The following is a 13980-nucleotide window of genomic DNA, read 5'->3' on the forward strand; positions in this document are numbered from 1 at the left end:
GAAAAGTTTTCTGGATATCATAATCATTTGAATTAATCCTCTGTTAACTAAAGAAATAGCAATCAGGAGCCAGAAAGCATCCTGATTTAAATCTGCCTCACTTACCTACAGTTCTTCCAGGGCCGGTCAGCTTATTCTCCAGAATCCCAACAGAATAAGTTTTAATGTGTGGTTAATTTTCCAGATTCCCAGCCCTAATCTGCTGTTTCCTCACAGATCCTAAACACTGAAACCATTTCCCACTCTCAACTCCTAGGCTGAGATCCACCCACTTGTATAGGCCTCCTGCCTGGGACGTAGCATTTGTGAATTTGCCCTTTTCCTCAAGTCCCACAAAGCTTAGGTTGGGCTTCAATTCATTTTGTGTCTCCCCCTTACCTTCCGCTTCACCTGAAGCTGTGCATCCCTTTTGTCCTTTCCAGACTTGAGCCCTGCAGGCCAATGTCCTAACACAGGCTCTGCACATACCTGTCCCCTGGGCCATCCAGGAGAAAGCCATACAGAGAAGCCTTCCAGTCTCTCAAATACTCCTGACCACAAGATTAGTGACTAGGAAACACGAGAAGGTTGTTGAAAACAGAACTGGGCAAAGGGGAAGGGGAAGTCTAGAAAACCTAGTGACACTGATGGAATTTGTGAATTCCCATTTCCAATATTCCTTATGTCTGGACCATTGGTAAAATCTGCCCCTCTGACTGCTGTCTTCTGCGTATCAGCTCACATTTCCTTCTGCGCATGCAGTCTGTATGGAGCCATGTCAGTGTGGTTCATGCCTCCCCCCCACCCCCCCACCCCTCCCCCGTAACAGCTGTCAGGGTCATAGCTGTCAGGATCATACTCTGACTGTCTCATATTATTGCTCTTCTTGCTTCAGTGCTTACTGGTTGACCTCCAACTGTCAGCAGTGCAATGTTTTCCCCAAGGTCTTTCTTTTACATCTTGAGACCACATTACAACCCACAATGCAGGTGGTTAGATCTGCAGAGTTGATAGTTCTTGGCAGTGGCCCTTAACCAATGAATGACAGGAGTTGGTGTATAAATTCTCTATCTCCATTTCTAACTAGGAGGGATGACTCTAAGGTCTGTGCCTTTCACTGGTTGCCAGTTTGCCCTACAGGAGGAACTGCTTTCCCTTCTGCCAGAGGCACCTTGTGCTGGCTGCTTAGTCCTTTTCTCACTCTCCCACATCTGTGCTAATCTTACCTTCATTTCCTCAATGAACTTCATTCATTGGAATTTTTGTCTTTGCATAGCATTCTGGGGAACCCAAAGTCACTCACTTCCCCTCCTTTTCTTCTGGCTGATTACCTATACATCAGTAAAATTTTTGAATAAATAAAATTTTATCCATAATATTTTATTTTACTTCTGCAACTTTGGCATGGGATGTCAACATGTAAACTAATAAATATAACAATGTTTTGATTACTATAATAAGCACATAGACTACAGGGAAAGAACAACATAACAGTAACTCATTTTGTCCAAGTATGTATGGGGAAAGTACTGATGAAGTACCCGTTAGTTTTGAGTTAGGTAGGCTGAGAAGAGAGATTGAAGGTAAAACAGGGAAAGGAAGTGTGTGCCAAGTCTTGGAATAAGGAAGTATAAGGGATTCTCAAGATTGACAAGAAGTGTTGAGTTGCTGCTGCATGGGACTCATGTGCCAAGCAGCATGAGATAAAGGAGAAACGTACATGGGGCTAAGATTGATCACATGTGTGCGTCTTGCCACAGAGGTCATGTGTGGAGGGAAGAGGACAAAAACACACTTGGGGACAGGTATAAATGTGATCTTCTACACACTCAGATTTGCTATAAATATCATTTCTCTTTCTGCAGTCACTTAAATTTGCTTATAAGTTTGCATTCTACCAAGTTCAAGAGATAAATCTTGGTAAATTAAGAGTTTACTCCTTTTCTCCTTTTCCCCCACAGTAAAATCCAGGTTCCTGTGTACTTGGATCTCACAATAGTAGCTGTGGAATTTTATTCATGGTCTGTCCTATGGAATGCATTTCTAACTCTAAGGAGCAGAATAAGCAGAATTCTCCCTCCAAGAAAGGGAAGTGCTTCCTGCAGCCTTATCAAGGAGAAATCTCCAGCGCACCTGCTGCAGCCACTGATCTCTGTACCCTGGACTAATGCTCAGATGCTGCACTCAGCCTTCTTTCTATTTCTAGAAAAACATTGCCTTAAAAAAGAAGTCAACATTGATAGAGCTTCTCTCCTGAATGATTTCGTTGGTGTGTGAAGGTGACTGCACCTAGCAAAAGGCTGTCCCCATTGTTTACATTCATAGGACCTCTCCCCAGTAAGAGTCCATTTATGTGTGGGAAGGTGACCAGATGTTGTGTCAGGCTTTCCCACACTGTTTACATTCATAGGGCTTCTCTCTAGTATGAGTTTGTTCGTGTACTGGAAGGTAATTGGAACTGGTGAAGGTTTTACCACATTATTTACAGTGATCAGGCTTCTCTCCCGTAGGAGTCTGTTCATGTGTATGAAGATTACTGTACTCACTGAAGTCTTTCCCACATTGTTTACGTCCATTTGTCTTCTCGCACAGATTTTAGTTCATCATTGGGTGGTTCTGTTGCTTTGGTCCAAGGTGACTTAGAACCTTATGTTGGAAGAGCAGAGCAGAGCTTCCTACGTCACGGCAGCAGGGAAAAAGAGAAAGTGGGAGAGGAGTGCCACAGCACCCAGCTACCCAATGACTATCTTTGGTTGAGGTTACTATTTTCATAAGTTGTCTAAGTACAATGGTTAAAAAATTAGGCAGAAATAAATGTAATAAATGCTTATAAATAGGAGTTTTAAATAGATATCATATATATATGTATGTATCATATTCCAGTTATTTTTGAGTTAAAATACTGAACTTTATTATTATTATTATTATTATTATTATTATTATTATTATTATTATTATTTGGTACTGGGGATTAGACTTAGGGGCACTGAAACTCTGAGCCACATCTCCAGCCCTATTTTGTATTTTATTTAGAGACAGGGTCTCACTGAGTTGCTTAGTGCCTTGCTGTTTCTGAGGCTGGCTTTGAACTTGTGATCCTCCTGTCTCAGCCTCACAAACCTCTGGGGTTATAGGCATGGGTCTCTGCCCCCAACCAAAATACTGAACTTTTAACTGTCATTATGAGGCTGAAATTTATCCTTTCTGGAATTTTTAAATTTTGTGAGAACAAAAATATTTGAATCTTTTATTACTTATGTCCTTTCCACAGTAAAAATTTTTATGGGAGAGCATATGATCCTAGAATTACATATTCTTAAATTTTCAGCATAAGGCAATCTTTAAATTTTGCCAATATCCTAGGTTTTCACTACAAGTGAGAGTTGTTAAGACTTAAATTTCTAAGTGATGTATATAATTTTCTATACAAATTATATACAAATAAATTTGTATTGATGATGCAACTATTAAAAGTATGAACATATGGTTTGAGAAAAAAGAACAAATTCAGATTTTTTATGACAAGCAGAAGAAAACAGTAAGTAAGGAGAGAGTTCTAAAGGAATATGTAAGTGTGACCATGTTTTTGTAAGGAATATTGTGATCAATGAAGACAATTTTTTAATAAGAATATTGTGTGGTAGAACCAAAATTTTCTCTTCAAGTAGAATGATGGGTTGTTCCTAAATGAGCTAAAGGCAGTACAGGGCAAATCTGCCAGCATAAGCAAGTTATAAGTCTAAACAAGTCATAAAACTTCAGAGGAAGTTTCAAGGTATTCATGGAACGTGAATTTTGTAAGAGGAATTTTGTGAGTAGCCATGTTGACTCTAATTTAAAGGAAATTATTTCTAAATTTTTCTAAAAATTTGGAGCATTAATATTTTATACAAATCGGAACGTAATTCACCATGTTAAAAATTACAAAGTTTTCTCGACCTAGTGGTAGGGAAAAAAAAAATTGGAAGAGATATTTTGATTTGTATTTCTTTTTTTAATTCTGAAAACTATTCTTTAAATGTCCAACCATGTTCTGGACTGCATTTTTACAGTTTAGAGCAATATATTCCTTCAACGTAACCTGACTGATCTTTCCTAACATGTCTGCATTGTTCAGGGTAACTGGACAACTTTATTTGTTTTTGTTTTTCTAAGTCACCTATGCCCCTGTGCAATGCACTGATATTCTTATATAGCGCATAAACTTGGGCACAAACTCTTTTTGTAACTAATTAATTTAAATAACTAATCTGATTCAACTTTCAGGTTATCAGCAGGCTTCACTTAAAGAAAATGGACCATATTGCAGAAAGTTTTTCTGTACCTTTTGCTTTCATGTTTTGTCAAAATAATTTCTTGTTCTCTCTTTATTAGATTTTCTATTATTTAGAAATATGAGTCTTGAGACAGTTAAACGTAGGGGTGTTTATTTGTTTTTTTCATTTATTTTCTTTTAAGTTCTTGCAGTTGTTACTGCCTTTGAATGAATACCTTTTCTCAGTTGTTAATGTTTTAATCACATTTTAAACTTGTTTTGACATCTTTGGCAGGACTTCCCCAGAATCCAAGTTCTAAATTAAGCTTTTGTTTTTTTACCTTAAAATTGGGACCTTGCTGAGAACCCCAGATCTTCTCAAATGTTTATTTTACAAAAAGGAGGTATTAAGCTAATCAGGCTAATGTGCTATGTTGAATTGTATGTGAACATTTTCAGATAATATGGTAATTATAAATCCTTTAAAAGTTATATTGGAATGGATATGGTATTAATGTGAATATGTTAGAGAACATATGAAGTTTATGAATGTCTGTTGGTCCTGGCATGATGCTGTCAGTCATGACTGTGGTTATCCTGAAATGATGCATGCAAAGGAAATAACTGAATTCTTTGTTAATTACTGGAATTTCATTAGATTTGTAACTCTATGTTTTAAGTCATTGTTATACATAAACAGTTATTATTTTGCTTTTTATCTATCAACTTTGTAATCAGACTCATGGAAATGACTGACAAGTACACTTGAATACAAGTTTCTGGTCATTTTAAGACCCACGGAATGAATACATATTTCCATTACTTTAAAAAATATAGAGAGAAGTCAAGTCAAACACTGGGGATGTTAAAAAATATACTCCTCTTCTTTCTCAGTCCTTTTCTGGCAGTGAGGGTCTCTAAACATTCCACAGTCCCCTGAAATTTTTTAAACAAGTTTTTTTTGTTGTTGTTGTTGTTTTGTTGTTGTTTTGTTTTTTTTTTTTTTTTTTTTTTTTTTTACAAAAAGAAGGTATCAATGATAAACCTAGCCATAGGTTCCTGGAGGAATGGATTTTGTGAATTATACTTGTAGCTTCCAAAACTCCTGACTACAGCACATAATTAATATTTAGTGAAAGAAGAGTTGGAAGATCTTAAAGATCTGTTGTAAAACATGAAAAATACTTTAATAACATTAAGTTGTAATACTCACAATATATTAATCACTTTAAGTTGTAGCTCTTAACATATGCCAATGCATAGTTTCATTAGGTGAAAAATAATATGTTGCAGATGTATTCTCAAAAGATATTTCCCTTAAATTAAAACATACAAACAAACAAAGCTAATTTCAATGCTCAGATGAAAACTGAAATATGTGAAATGGCAATTTAAATTTTAATGTATTTATTTTATCACAAATATCTAAGTGATAGAATATATGTACAAGGTATATTCCCCAATGCACTCTATCTACTATATATAAAATTAGACTTTGTAGAGATATATGTACATGTATTTGGGTCAGAGTACCTTAATTCTTTTGTAATTTGTGTTAGAGTCGTTTTGCTTTATGTCAATTTGTGCAGAATTTCTTAAAGCTTTTTAGTGACTTCATAACATTTCATTACATAGATCAGGTATAGTTTATTTAACTTATCCCATATCAATCAGGTTTTTTTCCCATTAACAGTGAGAGTTATACAATGAACATCTTTGTCATCATAAGATTGGAGAATCTTCACCTGGCTCTTTTCTTAGGTGACTTGCTAGAAACAGAACTGCAGAGTTAAGTGACATGTGTGCTTTAAATTCTTGCACAATTTTTTGATACTCCCCAGAAACGGGATACTAAATCATACGCTTCTGAGATGAATATGAGCAGGCTCAGCTCAGAAACATGCTCAATTTCCCACACTCTCATTTCCATCATGTATTATTGATTCTTCTAAAATTTATTAACTTGATATATGAAACAATCACATTTCATTATCCTTTTTTGATTACTTACAAATTTGGCATTTCAATATATTCCATAGACCTCTTTACTGTATGTCAATGACTTCCTCTATTTCAAATTTAGGCTGATTTAAAAAATAAATCTATGGTTGATAAACTATCTCTCTTAGTAACTGGCTGGTTAGAGTAACTTTTATTGTTCTCCTAAACCAAGGGTAAAATACAGTATAAATCAAAGAATTTAAAACAGAGTTATAGTAACTAAACCAGCAAAATATCTCATAAACATAAGAAGGACTTATAAAACCACCAAAGAATAAATAAATGAATCAATCACATACAGAAACCCTAAGATTACAAATGCTAACACTATGATTCCCAGGGTTTGGCCGCTTTCCTTTCTCTCCTGGCTACCCTGCTTTTCTAACTGTCTGAGGATGATTCTGCTTTGCTAATACCTTCAATCCTTTTAGCCTATTTTCCTGGCCACTAGATATACATTGCTATACAGGATTATCAAAATAGAGGTAGGAGTGAAAAACAACAGAAAATCTGCCAAAATCCAAATTTGATTTATAACAGGCTGACAACCTCTTATGCAGTTGAGGGCACTGGATAATCACTCCACTCCATTGTCACCAACACCTTTGTAGAACATGGCACCACTGGACACCAGGTGAAGGGTCCAGAAGACTCCAATGCAAATTCTCAACACAGACACTGTGAATTTGGTGGGATAGACCAGAGGGTCAGTAACAGCAGTGTACCTGTTGATAGAGCTAAAACACAGGTGGAAGAGGGAAGAGTAGTAAAATTCCACACCAGAACACATGTGGAAAGTGCAGAAATTTTTCCCAAAGTACCTGCGGGATGAGATGTAGTCTGACTCATTCTACCGGAGTAGATCTGGATGGTCTTTGTAGATTCCATCTCCTACAAAATTGTTATGCATTTCACAATGGAAAAAAGAATGTCAACTATTTCCTAAACTCATGATGTGCTCCACACACTCCCTCCAGGCCTTGGAAAGGCTATGAATCTGGTGATTTCTTTTGCACAAGCTACAGAGCACCTATTTGTGACAAAATTTCACAGTTTCCTGGTTTGGTTATTTTAGACCTTGGAGTCAATGTACCATAATCGGTCCTTTCTCTATCTCTGGAAAAAGGTTTCACTTTTGAAAATCTAGAGACTAATTAGATGTTCTTAATTCTTCTTCTCAAGCCCCTTCATTTTTAGTCTTTACCTGAGATAGAGATTTTGCTCCATCAAACATTTTTTCCCAGTATTCTCTCCATCTTTTCATCCCTGCATCTCCCCTCAGTCTTCTGCTAATTTTGTCTGTGCAGGAATCTGGAAACACTCTGCAATTCTTGCTCAAAATTCTGTCTCATTACAGTAACTTGATATTTCTGAATTCAGTATGACTGCAGAAGGTCCAACTGACATTTCACACCAATTTTCTTGAAATCTTGGTCATAGTTATCATCTTACAGTTTTTAATCTGTCCATTGTACAGGTAATGTACTGCCTAAAGCATGATAGGAATTCCAAAAAGCTTCACAGGAAGTTCCCATGAGTCACAGTACAAAATTCATGTTCAAAGCAGGTTTTATGTATATATTGGGGATTAAACCCAGGGCCACTTTACCATTGACTTACATCCCCAGCCTTTTTTTAATTTTTTACTTTGACACAGTGTCTTGCTAAGTTGCTTAAGAACTCATTGAGTTGCTGAGGCTAGACTCAAACTTGGGATTCTCCTACCTCAGACTCCCAAGTTGCTCAGATTATAGTTGTGTGCCACCATATGCACCAGGTGATTTTATTTTTAATGCCACAATCATGGTAGTAGCCAGCAGCTTTTGACCACCTCCTATGTCTAGGTGGTCAACATGCCTTTCATCTATGTTTAAAAACTGTCAGTGAAATAGATCCTCAAATATTGGCTCTACATTACTTACCCTACTCTAAACATATGGCCATCATGTTGTACTTCTTTAGACCTATTTATTATGATCTATAAGACTTAAACTGTTTTCTGTATTTCAAAACTCTTTTATTTTCTTCAAAATCAATCTCTGGATATTTTCTACTTACCAGTTTTTGTTCACTAATCCTTTTACAGTTTTTAATCTGCTCTTAGACTGTAATTGAACTCTTTATTTCGGTATTATTTTTCAGTTCTAGAATTTCCACTTTGCTCCTTATTTATTTCAGTTTTCTATTGAAATTTCTTTTTTAAGATTCAATTCTGTTAGTCCCAGCATCCAGGTCCTCTTGGGTCTTTCTTTCCACTTGGTGTTTAATTAGTCCTAACTCATGGAATGCTTTGTTATTTTCATTGAGTACTGCTAATTAGATATGAAAACTACCAAAAATCTGAATGATGTTGTTTTTTTCCAGGGAGGATGTAGATTTCTTCAGTCTGGCAGAGTATAACCAGAACAGGTATTTGATTTGTCCACTTTAGATTTCAGAACTAGTGAAAGCTAATCTTTTTCTGATTTTCCCTTACTTGGAGGTCCCCTGAAATCTTAGGTGTATAGTTTGGTCTTCTTCTGTGATAAACCCAAACTCCAATTTTTGCCTCTCCAGCTTTTTGAGAGTGCCAAACCTCTATTTAGTTTTTTTGCAATTGCATTCTTCTTTGTTTCTCAGTCTTAACCATGGAAAACTGTAGAATCTGGAAAACCCTTAAGGGCAAAAGCAACACAGTATGTTTCTCTCTCTTCTCTGCTGTCCTTATTTCTCCTGGATCATGGCATCTCAAATATTGGCTTCTTTAGTCACTAACATACAATTTCCACTATCCCTCTGCAATGGTTGCTTGAGATCAGTGACGGCCTTAGGTCACCACTTTCTGATCAGTCTCTTTGTGTCACAGCAGGAAGATGTTGCTACAAATAAAAGAATCTTTATAGAAGGTGCAGCTCATCTCCATGTGTGTCCCTTCTCTGTATAATTTCAACCAACAATTCTGGGCTGTCTTGATTGGGCTTCAGTGTTTTAAGTATGGTTCTGTTTGTTCATTTGGGCTTTCATAATTATTCTCAGTGAGGAGGATGGTTTGATACCAGTTGTTTTATCATAATCCAAGTCAGAAATTTCCCTCCACATCCCTCAATTTTTATTTTGTTATCATTTATTTGATTGGTCATATTTTATCACCATTCAGTTAATACTGTTTTCCAATTTTCACTTTTATGTATTCCTCATCCCATGGCCTTCTGTATTAGGCCATCCTTTCGGTGTCTTTAGATGCTCTCAGTATCACACTTAAGTACTTATTCGGATCCCCACTACAGCCATCAAACCCGTTAGTGATCTGCAGTTCCACTGTCGGTAGTTAATGTTCAGATTTTCTAACTTCTCAACCACTTCCAGGTTCCCAGGGTGTGGGGCTTCACTTCTACAAGGTTTACTGAAGTAGTCAAATGAAGATCCCCTGAAGTTTAGGGAATAATTTTCTGTACCATTAATTTTGACCTGCAAGCAACAGGAGCCAGGGAACAGTCAGAACAGATTGTATTTTTGTACAGCATATCAGTAGACTTCCACATACCCAATATCTGGGTTCTTTGTGGCTTGGTAAGCAGAGATCAATAATTTTCAAATCTACAACTTTAAAGTTTTGAAGTGGTTTATGCTTTCGTACCAAGCTTGATTATTACTTCTTTAACTACAGCTATAATAGTTTTTTTAAAAGTCAAAGTATAACTTAGTTATTTGAAAGCATAATGTGAATTTTACATATTTATTTTATTTGTCCATTATTTCTGTTGATTTCCACCAATTTTGTCTTGTCTTTTTTTGTTGTTGTTGTTTCTGGTTCTTTTAATTGAGTTTCAAACATTCTCTATGAAAAATTGGTTTAATTATTTGAGGACTGGGATGTTATCTTCCTCAGAGAAAATTTGCATTTGCTGCTGGCACGTAGTTAGGAGAACAAGCAATCTTGTATTATCCTATACCCCATCACAGAAACCAAGACAAATTGAAGGGAGAATTTACTCCAATGCGTAGGGAGTAATAGTGTTCCAGGGTTTAACCAAAAGCAATGGTGGTGGATGTAACCTGGACTCATCTTTCTTGTTAGGACTTAGAATCCAACATTTTCTCATTAAACTGATGAGGTTTTCTGCTTGACTTCATCTCCTCAGATGCTTCTTCTGGAATTGCCTAATATCTGCAAAAAAAATAGTTGCCCCAATTTTAAATTTATCTCTCTAAATTTCCTTTTTCCTGAATTTTTATTAATTCTTGGTTGCCTTTATGTCTCTCTGATAACATAAATATTTTTAAACACTTTTTCCAATTTTTCTAAATCTTTTTAAGTAGGAGAATTGGTTTCTGTAACTTATTCTACCATTATTGGAAGCATTATTGGAAGCAGATGTCCACATGTGGAGTTTAATAATTTAAAAAGGTAACAGGAAAATTATGGTAGGTGATATATGTATTAAAACCCAAATTCACTGAATGTATTACTCCTTAGAGAAACTAATTATGTCAAATATATGCTATACTATTTCTATTATCAGGGAAAGAGTTATTGGTGTTTGGGAACAATTTTCAATGATAATAAGGCCAACCTAGACAAATTTATTTTCAGTCATGTCATTTGCAAGTATTTTAACTTTTAGTTTTTAATTTCCATATCTATTCTTTCCCTCATCTCACTGTGTTAGCTAGTATTTCTAAATCGATATTTCTATTGTTTATATCCATATCCAGACCACAGAGAGAATCCTCCTAATGTTCCACCTTTAAGTACGTGCTGAATCTTGGTGACAAATGTTTTTATCATATAGTTAAGGAAATAATGAGGAATCAGAATTTAGAGAAGTGGAAATATCATTCTAGTGCTCAAAATTAACATGGTCTTGGGACTTAGTTCACAGTCTCTTGAGTGGTAATGTGATTGACTCAGCAAAGCCTATTGGTGAGTTTTTGTACAATCAAGTCTCCTACTCTGTTTAGTGGTCTAATGCCAGTGAGATTATCGTGTATTACCAACAAAGGTGGGCAATGTTCATGTTATCAGAAACTGATGATCAGCATATCTGGAGTAAACACACTTTAAAAAGACTATCATGGAAGAAATAGAAGATTCTAATCTTCTTTTTTTCTATCTCTCTTGTAAAGTTCCCATACTATTACATGTTGAAAAGTAACATCATTTTTAGAATTATATTGGAGGTTTTGGCATCATTTATAACAAAATATTTTGCATGCCCACAGGATGAATTTCAAAATTCTAAAATCTACCTTTGAACTTCTGTCATTTTTATTATTTGTAATTTAACTTAGCAACAGTGCAATTCTAAAAGACATTTACTGAGTGGAACTGTTGCCTGACTCTTTCACTTATTTTTTTTCTCTTTGTCCTTTAGAGTCAAAAAATAGGAATCTTGACCTCCTTTTTTTTTAACTTGCCACAGTAAATCTGATCTATTGAGTATTGTTAAGTGATAGCATGAAACTCACTACCTTGTAATTTCCCAAGTCCAAGACTCCATTATGGAAATTAATCCTAACGTCAGAAAAAGATTTCCACATGCCTGTTGACCTGTGCAAATTCAAACATGCTTAAAGACCCATCAAAATTATTTTCTAGACAAGTATCACATGTTTTTCTCTCAAATGTGGAAATTGAAGGAAGATTTAAAAAGATGATCTGAAAGTGAAAATACCTTTAGAGACTGGGAAGAAATCCAGGACCTGGGGGGAGAGGGGAGGGTGAGGGAGGGTGGAAGTGAGGATGGCATGATATGTACACCTATGAAACCAATTAGTTTGTATAATTATTATGTGCTCATAATTATAATAATAAAAATAAATAAATTACAACACACATTCTCCAGAAAATAAAGTTTCCATTAACTTCTTTTTTTGTTGCTCAGGTAACATGTGAGGAAGAGGAAAATTTTATAGAAATTCCATCAAAAGTTCCAGCCTTGTAATGGGAATTGGGCTTTTGCTCACAGGATTTAGACTCCCTGAAATGTTTTTGGTCCTCAATAATATAATCTAAAATGTATTGTCCATATTCCCCTCAAAATTATTTTCCATGAGAAAAAAAAAACTATGTTTTTATCCTTAACCCTTCCTAACACAAGTACTTATACATAATTGTGCTCAAAATTTGTTTGAAAAAAAAATAAAAGTCTTACTGGAAACGAATGAGATAAAAATACTTCAATAATTTGATTAATTGATCCACAGAAAAACATAGGATAAAAGAAAAGAAAGTCTATACACCACTACGCTACTTCAGTAGAGTTCAGTTTCATTACATGAAATACTCTAGATGTGAATTTTGAAATGACTTTTATTGAATTGACAAAGTAAAATGTTTCAAAGAGTAAAATGTAGAATTACAGAATGCACATTTATACTCTGTTTAATACACTACCCTTTTATTTTTTTAAATCAGGATTGACATTCAATCTTTCACCCATAGCATTCTGGGGAAATGAACTACAGTAGTCTTCCTCATCTCCCCACATTTTATTTTGTGTAGTTCAGATAACCACTATCAACTTTGATCAAAAAATATTAAATGGGAAATTCCAGAAAAAAAATTACAAGTTTTAAATTGAGTGCTGTTCTGAGTTGCATGAATCAATCTTTATTCCACTGTATATACTATCAACCCACTAGTCAATTTGTAAATAACCGTGTTGGTTCTCAGATCTATTAACTGCGGTATCACAGTGCTTGTGTTCAAGTAACCTTTATTCTTCTTAATAATGGACCCAAATCATAACAATAGTGATGTTGTCAATTCAGATATGCCAAACATAAAACTTAAAGTGCTTATTTTAAATGAAAAGATGAAAGGTCTAAAGTTCTCTTAAGAAAAGAAAAATCATATGCCGATATTGCTATAATCCACTGTGAAAACAAACCTCTTTTCCATGATAATGTGAAGAAGGAAAAATATATTAATGCTAGTTTTGCTGTCACATTTCAAAGTACAAAAGTTATGATCACAGTGATTACTAAATGCCTAGTTCTTCACATGATTTCACCATGAAAGCATCATATCATCTCATATCACAAAAAGAAAAAGCATAGTACAATAAGATCCTTGAGAGTCACAGAGAGAGAACACATTCATATCACTTTTATTATTGCATAAGATTATAATTCTTCAGGTTTATTATTAGTTATTGTTGTTAATCTCTTACTGTGCCAAAAATATAAATTATAGGTACATGTCTTTAGGGGAAAGAAGTATATGTGGTTTGGTAGAATTCACTTTCAGGTATCCACTGGGGGTCTTGGAATGTACCCTCTGAGAATAAGAGGGGACTATTGTACACACTATTTTTAGGTGAGAAAAACTGTTGAGAAAAGTTGCTTAAATGAATTATACACTATTTCAGGTGATGAAAGTTGCAGAAAAGTAACTGCTAGTGATCACTGATCATTCATTTGCAGTTCCATTTTGCTAATAAGCATTATGCCAATCTATTCCTTCAACTTTCTAATTCTTTTTTAAAAATGTTCTATTTATTCTTTTTAGTTATACCTGACAGTGGAATATATTTTGACATATTATAAATAAATGGAGTATAACTTCTCATTTTTGTGGTTGCACATGTTGTGGAGTTACACTGGTCATGTATTCATATATGGACATATGAAAGTTATGTCTGATTCATTCTACTGTCTTTCCCATTCCCATTCCCCCTCCCTTTGCCCCCCTACTTCCCTTTCTCCAACTGGGTGAGCTCCCACCCCTGCCTGTTGTGAAAGAGATTACGACAGCTTTTTGT

General features: G+C 35.2%; 1 pseudogene; it reads right to left on the minus strand.

Moving 5' to 3' along the window:
• Window positions 1-6336: 6336 nt before the first annotated feature.
• LOC124989178 (trace amine-associated receptor 6-like) lies at window positions 6337-11715 on the minus strand (annotated as a pseudogene).
• Window positions 11716-13980: the final 2265 nt, after the last annotated feature.

The sequence above is a fragment of the Sciurus carolinensis genome, chromosome 7, assembly GCF_902686445.1.
Source record: "Sciurus carolinensis chromosome 7, mSciCar1.2, whole genome shotgun sequence".
In the NCBI taxonomy this organism is placed as follows: Eukaryota; Metazoa; Chordata; class Mammalia; order Rodentia; family Sciuridae; genus Sciurus; species Sciurus carolinensis.